Source organism: Amphiura filiformis, chromosome 8 (genome assembly GCF_039555335.1).
Source record: "Amphiura filiformis chromosome 8, Afil_fr2py, whole genome shotgun sequence".
Classification (NCBI taxonomy): Eukaryota; Metazoa; Echinodermata; class Ophiuroidea; order Amphilepidida; family Amphiuridae; genus Amphiura; species Amphiura filiformis.
The window spans coordinates 5,376,504-5,389,103 of NC_092635.1; the positions used below are offsets into that span (position 1 = coordinate 5,376,504).

At 35.3% G+C, this 12,600-nt stretch overlaps 16 non-coding genes across 16 annotated transcripts; 8 read left to right on the top strand and 8 right to left on the bottom strand.

Moving 5' to 3' along the window:
- Positions 1-201: 201 nt before the first annotated feature.
- Positions 202-304, bottom strand: Trnaf-gaa (transfer RNA phenylalanine (anticodon GAA)). The gene has a single exon. It is a non-coding gene; the product is annotated as a tRNA-Phe (tRNA).
- A 247-nt stretch (positions 305-551) lies between these two features.
- On the top strand, positions 552-624 carry Trnar-acg (transfer RNA arginine (anticodon ACG)). The gene has a single exon. It is a non-coding gene; the product is annotated as a tRNA-Arg (tRNA).
- A 718-nt stretch (positions 625-1,342) lies between these two features.
- Trnaf-gaa (transfer RNA phenylalanine (anticodon GAA)) lies at positions 1,343-1,445 on the bottom strand. Its single transcript has one exon. It is a non-coding gene; the product is annotated as a tRNA-Phe (tRNA).
- Positions 1,446-1,694: 249 nt separating this feature from the next.
- Positions 1,695-1,767, top strand: Trnar-acg (transfer RNA arginine (anticodon ACG)). The gene has a single exon. It is a non-coding gene; the product is annotated as a tRNA-Arg (tRNA).
- Positions 1,768-2,484: 717 nt separating this feature from the next.
- Positions 2,485-2,575, bottom strand: Trnaf-gaa (transfer RNA phenylalanine (anticodon GAA)). Its single transcript has one exon. It is a non-coding gene; the product is annotated as a tRNA-Phe (tRNA).
- Positions 2,576-2,824: 249 nt separating this feature from the next.
- Positions 2,825-2,897, top strand: Trnar-acg (transfer RNA arginine (anticodon ACG)). The gene has a single exon. It is a non-coding gene; the product is annotated as a tRNA-Arg (tRNA).
- A 2,566-nt stretch (positions 2,898-5,463) lies between these two features.
- Trnaf-gaa (transfer RNA phenylalanine (anticodon GAA)) lies at positions 5,464-5,566 on the bottom strand. Its single transcript has one exon. It is a non-coding gene; the product is annotated as a tRNA-Phe (tRNA).
- Positions 5,567-5,815: 249 nt separating this feature from the next.
- Positions 5,816-5,888, top strand: Trnar-acg (transfer RNA arginine (anticodon ACG)). The gene has a single exon. It is a non-coding gene; the product is annotated as a tRNA-Arg (tRNA).
- A 715-nt stretch (positions 5,889-6,603) lies between these two features.
- Trnaf-gaa (transfer RNA phenylalanine (anticodon GAA)) lies at positions 6,604-6,706 on the bottom strand. The gene has a single exon. It is a non-coding gene; the product is annotated as a tRNA-Phe (tRNA).
- Positions 6,707-6,955: 249 nt separating this feature from the next.
- Trnar-acg (transfer RNA arginine (anticodon ACG)) lies at positions 6,956-7,028 on the top strand. The gene has a single exon. It is a non-coding gene; the product is annotated as a tRNA-Arg (tRNA).
- A 718-nt stretch (positions 7,029-7,746) lies between these two features.
- Positions 7,747-7,849, bottom strand: Trnaf-gaa (transfer RNA phenylalanine (anticodon GAA)). The gene has a single exon. It is a non-coding gene; the product is annotated as a tRNA-Phe (tRNA).
- A 249-nt stretch (positions 7,850-8,098) lies between these two features.
- On the top strand, positions 8,099-8,171 carry Trnar-acg (transfer RNA arginine (anticodon ACG)). The gene has a single exon. It is a non-coding gene; the product is annotated as a tRNA-Arg (tRNA).
- A 698-nt stretch (positions 8,172-8,869) lies between these two features.
- Positions 8,870-8,972, bottom strand: Trnaf-gaa (transfer RNA phenylalanine (anticodon GAA)). Its single transcript has one exon. It is a non-coding gene; the product is annotated as a tRNA-Phe (tRNA).
- Positions 8,973-9,221: 249 nt separating this feature from the next.
- Trnar-acg (transfer RNA arginine (anticodon ACG)) lies at positions 9,222-9,294 on the top strand. The gene has a single exon. It is a non-coding gene; the product is annotated as a tRNA-Arg (tRNA).
- Positions 9,295-10,012: 718 nt separating this feature from the next.
- On the bottom strand, positions 10,013-10,115 carry Trnaf-gaa (transfer RNA phenylalanine (anticodon GAA)). The gene has a single exon. It is a non-coding gene; the product is annotated as a tRNA-Phe (tRNA).
- A 249-nt stretch (positions 10,116-10,364) lies between these two features.
- On the top strand, positions 10,365-10,437 carry Trnar-acg (transfer RNA arginine (anticodon ACG)). The gene has a single exon. It is a non-coding gene; the product is annotated as a tRNA-Arg (tRNA).
- The last annotated feature ends 2,163 nt before the right edge of the window (positions 10,438-12,600 follow it).

Here is a 12,600-nt window from a genome sequence, read left to right on the forward strand (position 1 = left end):
GTAATTTGATGATTTTACGATCCTCCTGATGAGCAAATCACTGAATATGCCTTTAAGTCATATAAAATGTGTGTGTTAGTTCTAAATAAGCAACCGGACAAAGTAAACAATCCAATATTCAAAAGGACATTTTTTAAATGAAAAAACAAGTAAAAACAGGTAAGCGAAGAAAAATAGCAATATGCTAGAAAAGAACAAAAATGCCGAAACCCGGGACAGTTCAGAGCTCAAGTGAGCTCTCCGGTTTTGAACCAGGGACCTTTAGATCTTCAGTCTAACGCTCTCCCAACTGAGCTATTTCGGCATGACAATGGTGGCGATCTGTGATATAGAACTGTTAGGCTGAGGCACTATTTGTGAGCGAGTAGCACTAGCTAAGTTCCACTTCTTTGCTTGAGACTTCTTCTTGTGACCTTTCGTCGACGTTTTTACCCTAATCATTATTTCTCGCGACTGTAGCTTTTATAAAGCAAAACAATTTGCGTGATGTGGAGCCATTGAGACACGATGCAGGCAAATTATTAATAAGGTCTCATTTAATCAAACACGACGGCCTTGTGGCCCAATGGATAAGGCATCTGACTACGAATCAGGGGATTCCAGGTTCGAGTCCTGGCAAGGTCAATTTTTTGTTTGTAAATTTTGTTTTATAGATTATGTTGTCGTTTTAAAAGAAATGTTATATGCCTTTTCTTTGTAATGAACTTACAAATGCTATTAAGATCATGTGTCAACATTGTTCACAAATCTGTTATTCTTCTGGATGTGGGCCATTAAAAACACAGCGAAATGTCAAATAAAAACTTTTAAAAAGCCATCAAGAAACCTCACAAATTGATAAATATTAAAGGCATATTCAATGATTCCAGCAAAAGTTTAAAAAAACGAAAATTGTGTTTAAATCTCCTAAAAGTGAAAGGTAAGTCATTAAAATCGTCGTTAGGTATTTTTGAAATGAACATTTTGGGAAGAAAAAGGAAAACAGCAGTATTGACAAAATATAAACCTTATTCAAATACATGTATATAGCTAATTTAAATTGCAGATTTATGTAAGATGTCCTATTTTGTCTTTAATACACATCTCCATTAGCAGGCTTTGTTAGCACGTCTATGAGATTATCAAAGGTGCCATAATCTGTAATTTGATGATTTCTACGATCCTCCTGATGATCAAATCACTGAATATGCCTTTAAGTCATATAAAATGTGTGTGTTAGTTCTAAATAAGCAACCAGACAAAGTAAACAATCCAATATTCAAAAGGACATTTTTTAAATGAAAAAAGCAAGTAAAAACAGGTAAGCGAAGAAAAATAGGAATATGCTAGAAAAGAACAAAAATGCCGAAACCCGGGACAGTTCAGAGCTCGAGTGAGCTCTCCGGTGTTGAACCAGGGACCTTTAGATCTTCAGTCTAACGCTCTCCCAACTGAGCTATTTCGGCATGACAATGATGACGATCTCTGTGATATAGAACTGTTAGGGTGAGGCACGATCTGTGAGCGAGTAGCACTAGTTAAGTTCCACTTCTTTGCTTGAGACTTCTTCTTGTGACCTTTCGTCGACGTTTTTACCCTAATCATTAATTCTCGCGACTGTAGCTTTTATAAAGCAAAACAACTTGCGTGATGTGAAGCCATTGAGACACGATGCAGGCAAATTATTAATAAGGTCTCATTGAATCAAACACAACGGCCTTGTGGCCCAATGGATAATGCATCTGACTACGAATCAGGGGATTCCAGGTTCGAGTCCTGGCAAGGGCGATTTTTTGTTGGTAAATTTTGTTTTATAGATTATGTTGTCGTTTTAAAAGAAATGTTATATGCCTTTTCCTTGTAATGAACTTACAAATGCTGTTAAGATCATGTGTCAACATTTTTCACAAATCCGTTATTCTTCTGGATGTGGGCCATTAAAAACACAGCGAAATGTCAAATAAAAACTTTTAAAAAGCCATCAAGAAACCTCACAAATTGACAAAGATTAAAGGCATATTCAATGATTCCAGCAAAATTGTAATAAAATGAAAATTGTGTTTCAATCTCCTAAAAGTGAAAGGTAAGTCATTAAAATCGTCGTTAGGTTTTTTTTAAATGAACATTTTGGGAAGAAAAAGGAAAACGGCAGTATTGACAAAATATAAACCCTATTCAAATACATGATATAGCTAATTTAAATTGCAGATTTATGTAAGATGTCTTATTTTGTCTTTAATACGTATCTCCATTAGCAAGCTTTGTTAGCACGTCTATGAGACTAACAAAGGTGCCATAATCTGTAATTTGATGATTTTTACGATCCTCCTGATGAGCAAATCACTGAACATGCCTTTAAGTCATATAAAATGTGTGTGTTAGTTCTAAATAAGCAACCGGACAAAGTAAACAATCCAATATTCAAAAGGACATTTTTTTAATGTAAAAACAAAGTAAAAACAGGTAAGCGAAGAAAAATAGGAATCTGCTAGAAAAGAACAAAAATGCCGAAACCCGGGACAGTTCAGAGCTCGAGTGATGAACCAGGGACCTTTAGATCTTCAGTCTAACGCTCTCCCAACTGAGCTATTTCGGCATGACAATGATAGCGATCTTGGTGATATAGAACTGTTAGGATGAGGCACTATCTGTGAGCGAGTAGCACTAGCTAAGTTCCGCTTCTTTGCTTGAGACTTCTTCTTGTGACCTTTCGTCGACGTTTTTACCCTTATCATTAATTCTCGCGACTGTAGCTTTTATAAAGCAAAACAATTTGCGTGATGTGAAGCCATTGAGACACGATGCAGGCAAATTATTAATAAAGTCTCATTGAATCAAACACAACGGCCTTGTGGCCCAATGGATAAGGCATCTGACTACGAATCAGGGGATTCCAGGTTCGAGTCCTGGCAAGGTCGATTTTTTGTTTGTAAATTTTGTTTTATAAATTATGTTGTCGTTTTAAAAGAAATGGTAAATGCCTTTTCCTTGTAATGAACTTACAAATGCTATTATTTATTTATTTATTTATTTAAACTTTCTTTACCCAGGGTAGCTCCTTCAATGTCAAAACACTGATTTCCAAGGAGGCCCTGCATTTACAATGTGAACAAGAAGCATATATATATACAGTAATAAATCAGAAAATACATAATTATAAATGCCACATGAAATTGTGAACATTTGGGAAAACATGTAAATTCAGATAAAAGGCATATTACACTGGTTTTATCAAAAACAACTGCTTAAATTGAGCAATACTCATTGACTTAAAATTACATCTACTATCATTTGGAAGGCTATTCCACAATTTAGTAGCACGTGAATGAAAAGTTCTTTTACCTGCATTAATATTATATGGTGGTTCAAAAGAGCAAAGTTGGTTTGACTCCTGGTTCCTTTAGAGTGCATATCATGCATAAAAGTGAACTGAGAGGAAAGGTAATCAGGAGCCATTCCTTTCAGGCATTTGAAGGTGAGTGTTGCCATATAGTTGAACCACCTATCATTTAATTTATTCCAGTGAAGAGTACTCATCATGTCATCAATTGGTGTTCTGATATCAGCAGAAAGAATAATACGAGCAAGCCTATTGTGAAGAATTTGAAGGGAGTTGTAGAGCTCAACAGAACAGTTAGACCAAACAGTATTACAATAATCAAAATTAGGCATAACAATTGCATTAGCAAGCATGATGAGGGTATCTTTTGGAATATAAGGTTTGACACGTTTAATTACACCACATCGCTTAGAAATACAGGAAGACATTGCATTAATATGATCAGACCAAGCCATGGTAGGATCAAATGTAACACCAAGATACTTAAATACATCTACACGCTCAATAGTATCATTATTGTAATATAAACTAACATCTGTAAAGTTTTTTAACACCCTGCTAGTGCCAAACACCATGAACTTAGTTTTCTGAATGTTTAATGTAAGATTATTATTCTTGAACCAGTCAACAATTTTAGATAAATTACATTGAAGCTTTGATTGAAGAGTAGAAGAGTCATTAGCAGTACATAGTAATGTGGTGTCATCGGCATACATAGTACATTTACAATCAACACTATTAGAAAGACTATTAACAAATATTATAAAAAGAAGCGGGCCTAAAATAGAGCCTTGAGGAATGCCAATATTAATGTTCTTAAAATCAGATAATGTGGCATTAATGTTAACAGCTTGAGCTCTATTACCAAGATAAGATTCAAACCACTCAAGTGTTGTACCTTTAATACCATAGTTGCTAAGTTTTTCAATTAAAAGAGAATGGTTAACACAATCAAAAGCCTTTTTGAGATCAAGAAATATTGCACCAGTGGCTTGTCCATTATCCATGTTTTTTAAAATGAAATCTTGAACATCATTCAGGGTAGTTGCTGTTGAGTGATTGCTACGGAAACCAGATTGGTTCTCTGACAGAATACCCATAGAAGTTAAATAAGAATATAATTGATTATGAACAGCTCTTTCGATAATTTTGGAAATGAGAGGCAGGACAGAAATAGGCCTGTAATTTCCAACATCCAATTTATCACCTGCCTTAAAAATTGGGGTGACTTTAGCCAACTTCCAGTCTGTTGGATAAACAGATGTATTTAAAGAAAGATTACAGATATATGCTATAGAATGACAAATGTATGGTGCAGCTAGCTTCAACAACTTGACACTAAAATCATCCATGCCAGGTGACTTATTGTTTGGAATATCGCAAATATGCTTATATACAAACTCTGGGGTAATATAACTAAACTTAAAAGTACTAGTACATGTATTAAAACTGATGCTACCAACATTTACATCATCAAAATCTTTAGCAAGTGTAGTCCCTATTGAGGTAAAATAATCATTGAAGATCATGTGTCAATATTTTTCACAAATCCGTTATTCTTCTGGATGTGGGCTACGAAAAACACAGCGAAATGTCAAATAAAAACTTTAAAAAAGCCATCAAGAAACCTCCCAAATTGACAATAATTAAAGGCATATTCAATGATTCCAGCAAAAGTGTAACAAAATGAAAATCGTGTTTAAATCTCCTAAAAGTGAAAGGTAAGTCATTAAAATCGTCGTTAGGTATTTTTTAAATGAACATTTTGTGAAGAAAAAGTAAAACAGCAGTATTGACAAAATATAAACCCTATTCAAATAGTATGTATATAGCTAATTTAAATTGCAGATTTATGTAAGATGTCTTATTTTGTCTTTAATACATATCTCCATTAGCAGGCTTTGTTAGCACATCTATGAGACTAACAAAGGTGCCATAATCTGTAATTTGATGATTTTTACGATCCTCCTGATGAGCAAATCACTGAATATGCCTTTAAGTCATATAAAATGTGTGTGTTAGTTCTAAATAAGCAACCGGACAAAGTAAACAATCCAATATTCAAAAGGACATTTTTTAAATGAAAAAATAAGTAAAAACAGGTAAGCGAAGAAAAAAAGCAATCTGCTAGAAAAGAACAAAAATGCCGAAACCCGGGACAGTTCAGAGCTCAAGTGAGCTCTCCGGTTTTGAACCAGGGACCTTTAGATCTTCAGTCTAACGCTCTCCCAACTGAGCTATTTCGGCATGACAATGGTGGCGATCTCTGTGATATAGAACTGTTAGGCTGAGGCACTATTTGTGAGCGAGTAGCACTAGCTAAGTTCCACTTCTTTGCTTGAGACTTCTTCTTGTGACCTTTCGTCGACGTTTTTACCCTAATCATTATTTCTCGCGACTGTAGCTTTTATAAAGCAAAACAATTTGCGTGATGTGGAGCCATTGAGACACGATGCAGGCAAATTATTAATAAAGTCTCATTGAATCAAACACAACGGCCTTGTGGCCCAATGGATAAGGCATCTGACTACGAATCAGGGGATTCCAGGTTCGAGTCCTGGCAAGGTCGATTTTTTGTTTGTAAATTTTGTTTTATAGATTATGTTGTCGTTTTAAAAGAAATGTTATATGCCTTTTCTTTGTAATGAACTTACAAATGCTATTAAGATCATGTGTCAACATTGTTCACAAATCTGTTATTCTTCTGGATGTCGGCCATTAAAAACACAGCGAAATGTCAAATAAAAACTTTTAAAAAGCCATCAAGAAACCTCACAAATTGACAAATATTAAAGGCATATTCAATGATTCCAGCAAAAGTTTAAAAAAACGAAAATTGTGTTTAAATCTCCTAAAAGTGAAAGGTAAGTCATTAAAATCGTCGTTAGGTATTTTTGAAATGAACATTTTGGGAAGAAAAAGGAAAACAGCAGTATTGACAAAATATAAACCTTATTCAAATACATGTATATAGCTAATTTAAATTGCAGATTTATGTAAGATGTCTTATTTTGTCTTTAATACATATCTCCATTAGCAGGCTTTGTTAGCACATCTATGAGACTAACAAAGGTGCCATAATCTGTAATTTGATGATTTTACGATCCTCCTGATGAGCAAATCACTGAATATGCCTTTAAGTCATATAAAATGTGTGTGTAGTTCTAAATAAGCAACCGGACAAAGTAAACAATCCAATATTCAAAAGGACATTTTTTAAATGAAAAAATAAGTAAAAACAGGTAAGCGAAGAAAAAAAGCAATCTGCTAGAAAAGAACAAAAATGCCGAAACCCGGGACAGTTCAGAGCTCAAGTGAGCTCTCCGGTTTTGAACCAGGGACCTTTAGATCTTCAGTCTAACGCTCTCCCAACTGAGCTATTTCGGCATGACAATGATGGCGATCTCTGTGATATAGAACTGTTAGGCTGAGGCACTATTTGTGAGCGAGTAGCACTAGCTAAGTTCCACTTCTTTGCTTGAGACTTCTTCTTGTGACCTTTCGTCGACGTTTTTACCCTAATCATTATTTCTCGCGACTGTAGCTTTTATAAAGCAAAATAATTTGCGTGATGTGGAGCCATTGAGACACGATGCAGGCAAATTATTAATAAAGTCTCATTGAATCAAGCATAACGGCCTTGTGGCCCAATGGATAAGGCATCTGACTACGAATCAGGGGATTCCAGGTTCGAGTCCTGGCAAGGTCGATTTTTTGTTTGTAAATTTTGTTTTATAGATTATGTTGTCGTTTTAAAAGAAATGTTATATGCCTTTTCTTTGTAATGAACTTACAAATGCTATTAAGATCATGTGTCAACATTGTTCACAAATCTGTTATTCTTCTGGATGTGGGCCATTAAAAACACAGCGAAATGTCAAATAAAAACTTTTAAAAAGCCATCAAGAAACCTCACAAATTGACAAATATTAAAGGCATATTCAATGATTCCAGCAAAATTTTAAAAAAACGAAAATTGTGTTTAAATCTCCTAGAAGTGAAAGGTAAGTCATTAAAATCGTCGTTAGGTATTTTTGAAATGAACATTTTGGGAAGAAAAAGGAAAACAGCAGTATTGACAAAATATAAACCTTATTCCAATACATGTATATAGCTAATTTAAATTGCAGATTTATGTAAGATGTCCTATTTTGTCTTTAATACACATCTCCATTAGCAGGCTTTGTTAGCACGTCTATGAGATTATCAAAGGTGCCATAATCTGTAATTTGATGATTTTTACGATCCTCCTGATGATCAAATCACTGAATATGCCTTTAAGTCATATAAAATGTGTGTGTTAGTTCTTAATAAGCAACCAGACAAAGTAAACAATCCAATATTCAAAAGGACATTTTTTAAATGAAAAAAGCAAGTAAAAACAGGTAAGCGAAGAAAAATAGGAATATGCTAGAAAAGAACAAAAATGCCGAAACCTGGGACAGTTCAGAGCTCGAGTGAGCTCTCCGGTGTTGAACCAGGGACCTTTAGATCTTCAGTCTAACGCTCTCCCAACTGAGCTATTTCGGCATGACAATTGTGGCGATCTCTGTGATATAGAACTGTTAGGCTGAGGCACTATTTGTGAGCGAGTAGCACTAGCTAAGTTCCACTTCTTTGCTTGAGACTTCTTCTTGTGACCTTTCGTCGACGTTTTTACCCTAATCATTATTTCTCGCGACTGTAGCTTTTATAAAGCAAAACAATTTGCGTGATGTGGAGCCATTGAGACACGATGCAGGCAAATTATTAATAAAGTCTCATTGAATCAAACACAACGGCCTTGTGGCCCAATGGATAAGGCATCTGACTACGAATCAGGGGATTCCAGGTTCGAGTCCTGGCAAGGTCGATTTTTTGTTTGTAAATTTTGTTTTATAGATTATGTTGTCGTTTTAAAAGAAATGTTATATGCCTTTTCTTTGTAATGAACTTACAAATGCTATTAAGATCATGTGTCAACATTGTTCACAAATCTGTTATTCTTCTGGATGTGGGCCATTAAAACACAGCGAAATGTCAAATAAAAACTTTTAAAAAGCCATCAAGAAACCTCACAAATTGACAAATATTAAAGGCATATTCAATGATTCCAGCAAAAGTTAAAAAAACCCGAAAATTGTGTTTAAATCTCCTAAAAGTGAAAGGTAAGTCATTAAAATCGTCGTTAGGTATTTTTGAAATGAACATTTTGGGAAGAAAAAGGAAAACAGCAGTATTGACAAAATATAAACCTTATTCAAATACAGGTATATAGCTAATTTAAATTGCAGATTTATGTAAGATGTCCTATTTTGTCTTTAATACACATCTCCATTAGCAGGCTTTGTTAGCACGTCTATGAGATTATCAAAGGTGCCATAATCTGTAATTTGATGATTTTTACGATCCTCCTGATGATCAAATCACTGAATATGCCTTTAAGTCATATAAAATGTGTGTGTTAGTTCTAAATAAGCAACCAGACAAAGTAAACAATCCAATATTCAAAAGGACATTTTTAAGCGAAGAAGCGAAGAAAAATAGGAATATGCTAGAAAAGAACAAAAATGCCGAAACCCGGGACATTTCAGAGCTCGAGTGAGCTCTCCGGTGCTGACCCAGGGACCTTTAGATCTTCAGTCTAACGCTCTCCCAACTGAGCTATTTCGGCATGACAATGATGGCGATCTCTGTGATATAGAACTGTTAGGGTGAGGCACGATCTGTGAGCGAGTAGCACTAGTTAAGTTCCACTTCTTTGCTTGAGACTTCTTCTTGTGACCTTTCGTCGACGTTTTTACCCTAATCATTAATTCTGGCGACTGTAGCTTTTATAAAGCAAAACAACTTGCGTGATGTGAAGCCATTGAGATACGATACAGGCAAATTATTAATAAGGTCTCATTGAATCAAACACAATGGCCTTGTGGCCCAATGGATAAGGCATCTGACTACGAATCAGGGGATTCCAGGTTCGAGTCCTGGCAAGGTCGATTTTTTGTTGGTAAATTTTGTTTTATAGATTATGTTGTCGTTTTAAAAGAAATGTTATATGCCTTTTCCTTGTAATGAACTTACAAATGCTGTTAAGATCATGTGTCAACATTTTTTACAAATCCGTTATTCTTCTGGATGTGGGCCATTAAAAACACAGCGAAATGTCAAATAAAAACTTTTAAAAAGCCATCAAGAAACCTCACAAATTGACAAAGATTAAAGGCATATTCAATGATTCCAGCAAAAGTGTAATAAAATGAAAATTGTGTTTCAATCTCCTAAAAGTGAAAGGTAAGTCATTAAAATCGTCGTTAGGTTTTTTTTAAATGAACATTTTGGGAAGAAAAAGGAAAACGGCAGTATTGACAAAATATAAACCCTATTCAAATACATGTATATAGCTAATTTAAATTGCAGATTTATGTAAGATGTCTTATTTTGTATTTAATACGTATCTCCATTAGCAAGCTTTGTTAGCACGTCTATGAGACTAACAAAGGTGCCATAATATGTAATTTGATGATTTTTACGATCCTCCTGATGATCAAATCACTGAATATGCCTTTAAGTCATATAAAATGAGTGTGTTAGTTCTAAATAAGCAACCAGACAAAGTAAACAATCCAATATTCAAAAGGACATTTTTTAAATGAAAAAAGCAAGTAAAAACAGGTAAGCGAAGAAAAATAGGAATATGCTAGAAAAGAACAAAAATGCCGAAACCCGGGACAGTTCAGAGCTCGAGTGAGCTCTCCGGTGTTGAACCAGGGACCTTTAGATCTTCAGTCTAACGCTCTCCCAACTGAGCTATTTCGGCATGACAATGATGGCGATCTCTGTGATATAGAACTGTTAGGGTGAGGCACGATCTGTGAGCGAGTAGCACTAGTTAAGTTCCACTTCTTTGCCTGAGACTTCTTCTTGTGACCTTTCGTCGACGTTTTTACCCTAATCATTAATTCTGGCGACTGTAGCTTTTATAAAGCAAAACAACTTGCGTGATGTGAAGCCATTGAGATACGATACAGGCAAATTATTAATAAGGTCTCATTGAATCAAACACAACGGCCTTGTGGCCCAATGGATAAGGCATTTGACTACGAATCAGGGGATTCCAGGTTCGAGTCCTGGCAAGGTCGATTTTTTGTTGGTAAATTTTGTTTTATAGATTATGTTGTCGTTTTAAAAGAAATGTTATATGCCTTTTCCTTGTAATGAACTTACAAATGCTGTTAAGATCATGTGTCAACATTTTTCACAAATCCGTTATTCTTCTGGATGTGGGCCATTAAAAACACAGCGAAATGTCAAATAAAAACTTTTAAAAAGCCATCAAGAAACCTCACAAATTGACAAAGATTAAAGGCATATTCAATGATTCCAGCAAAAGTGTAATAAAATGAAAATTGTGTTTCAATCTCCTAAAAGTGAAAGGTAAGTCATTAAAATCGTCGTTAGGTTTTTTTTAAATGAACATTTTGGGAAGAAAAAGGAAAACGGCAGTATTGACAAAATATAAACCCTATTCAAATACATGTATATAGCTAATTTAAATTGCAGATTTATGTAAGATGTCTTATTTTGTCTTTAATACGTATCTCCATTAGCAAGCTTTGTTAGAGGAAGGTGCGGGATTGGCTCTTAGCAGAATTAGCGCTATTTTGCTAAAACTGCTATTAGCACAAAATTAGTGTATAGAGTCTATGAGAAATAGCGCTATTAGCAACGCTATCCACAAAAGTGTTAATTCTGCTAAGAGCCACTCAAGAATTAGCACTAATAGCGTATTATTAGCGTCATATGCAATTGTGCTAAATTTGAAAATATTCTAACTCTAGGAAAAGCGTGCTATTAGCGCTATTAGCGCTAATAGCGATTAATAGCAAGTCATATGCAATTGTGCTAAATGTGAAAATATTATAACACTAGGGAATGCGCGCTATTAGCGCTATTAGCGCTAATAGCAATTAATAGCACGTCATATGCAATTGTGCTAAATCTAAAAAGATTCTAAGTCTAAGGAAAGCGTGCTATTAGCGCTAATAGCGCTAATAGCAAATAATAGCACATCCTATGCAATTTGTGCTAAATCTAAAAGATTCTAAGTCTAGGGAAAGCGTGCTATTAGCGCTAATAGCGCTATTAGCGCTAATAGCAGTTAATAGCACGTCATATGCAATTGTGCTAAATCTAAAACGATTCTAAGTCTAAGGAAAGCGTGCTATGAGCGCTAATAGCGCTATTAGCGCTAATAGCAAATAATAGCACGTCCTATGCAATTTGTGCTAAATCTAACAGAATTCTAAGTCTAGGGAAAGCGTGCTATTAGCGCTAATAGCGCTATTAGCGCTAATTGCAAATAATAGCACGTCATATGCAATTGTGCTAAATCTAAAAAGATTCTAAGTCTAGGGAAAGTGTGCTATTAGCGCTAATAGTGCTATTGGCGCTAATAGCAAATAATAGCACGTCCTTTGCAATTTGTGCTAAATCTAAAAAGATTCTAAGTCTAGGGAAAGCGTGCTATTAGCGCTAATAGCGCTATTAGCAGTTAATAGCACGTCATATGCAATTGTGCTAAATCTAAAAAGATTCTAAGTCTAAGGAATGCGTGCTATTAGCGCTAATAGCGCTATTAGCGCTAATAGCAAATAATAGCACGTCCTATGCAATTTGTGCTAAATCTAACAGAATTCTAAGTCTGGGGAAAGCGTGCTATTAGCGCTAATAGCGCTATTAGCGCTAATAGCAAATAATAGCACGTCCTATGCAATTTGTGCTAAATCTAACAGAATTCTAAGTCTAGGGAAAGCGTGCTATTAGCGCTAATAGCGCTATTAGCGCTAATAGCAATTAATAGCACGTCATATGCAATTTGTGCTAAATCTAAAAAGATTCTAAGTCTAGGGAAAGCGTGCTATTAGCGCTAATAGCGCTATTAGCGCTAATAGCAATTAATAGCACGTCATATGCAATTTGTGCTAAATCTAAAAAGATTCTAAGTCTAAGGAAACCGTGCTATTAGCGCTAATAGCGCTATTAGCGCTAATAGCAATTAATAGCACGTCCTATGTTTTTTGTTGATGTTGGGGACAACGGTCACACTAAGTTTCTTGCCCTGCGGGGCCCATTTATATTGGAACTCACTTGGAGTGTTTAGTTGTCGTATGTGAGTCTCCGGCCTCAGGCCTGCCGGCCCTGCGGTCTTGATATTTTTGTTGATGGTGGGGCCAGCGGTCACACTAGCTTTCTTGCCCTGCGGGGCCCTTTTATATTGGAACTCACTTGGAGTGTTTAGTTGT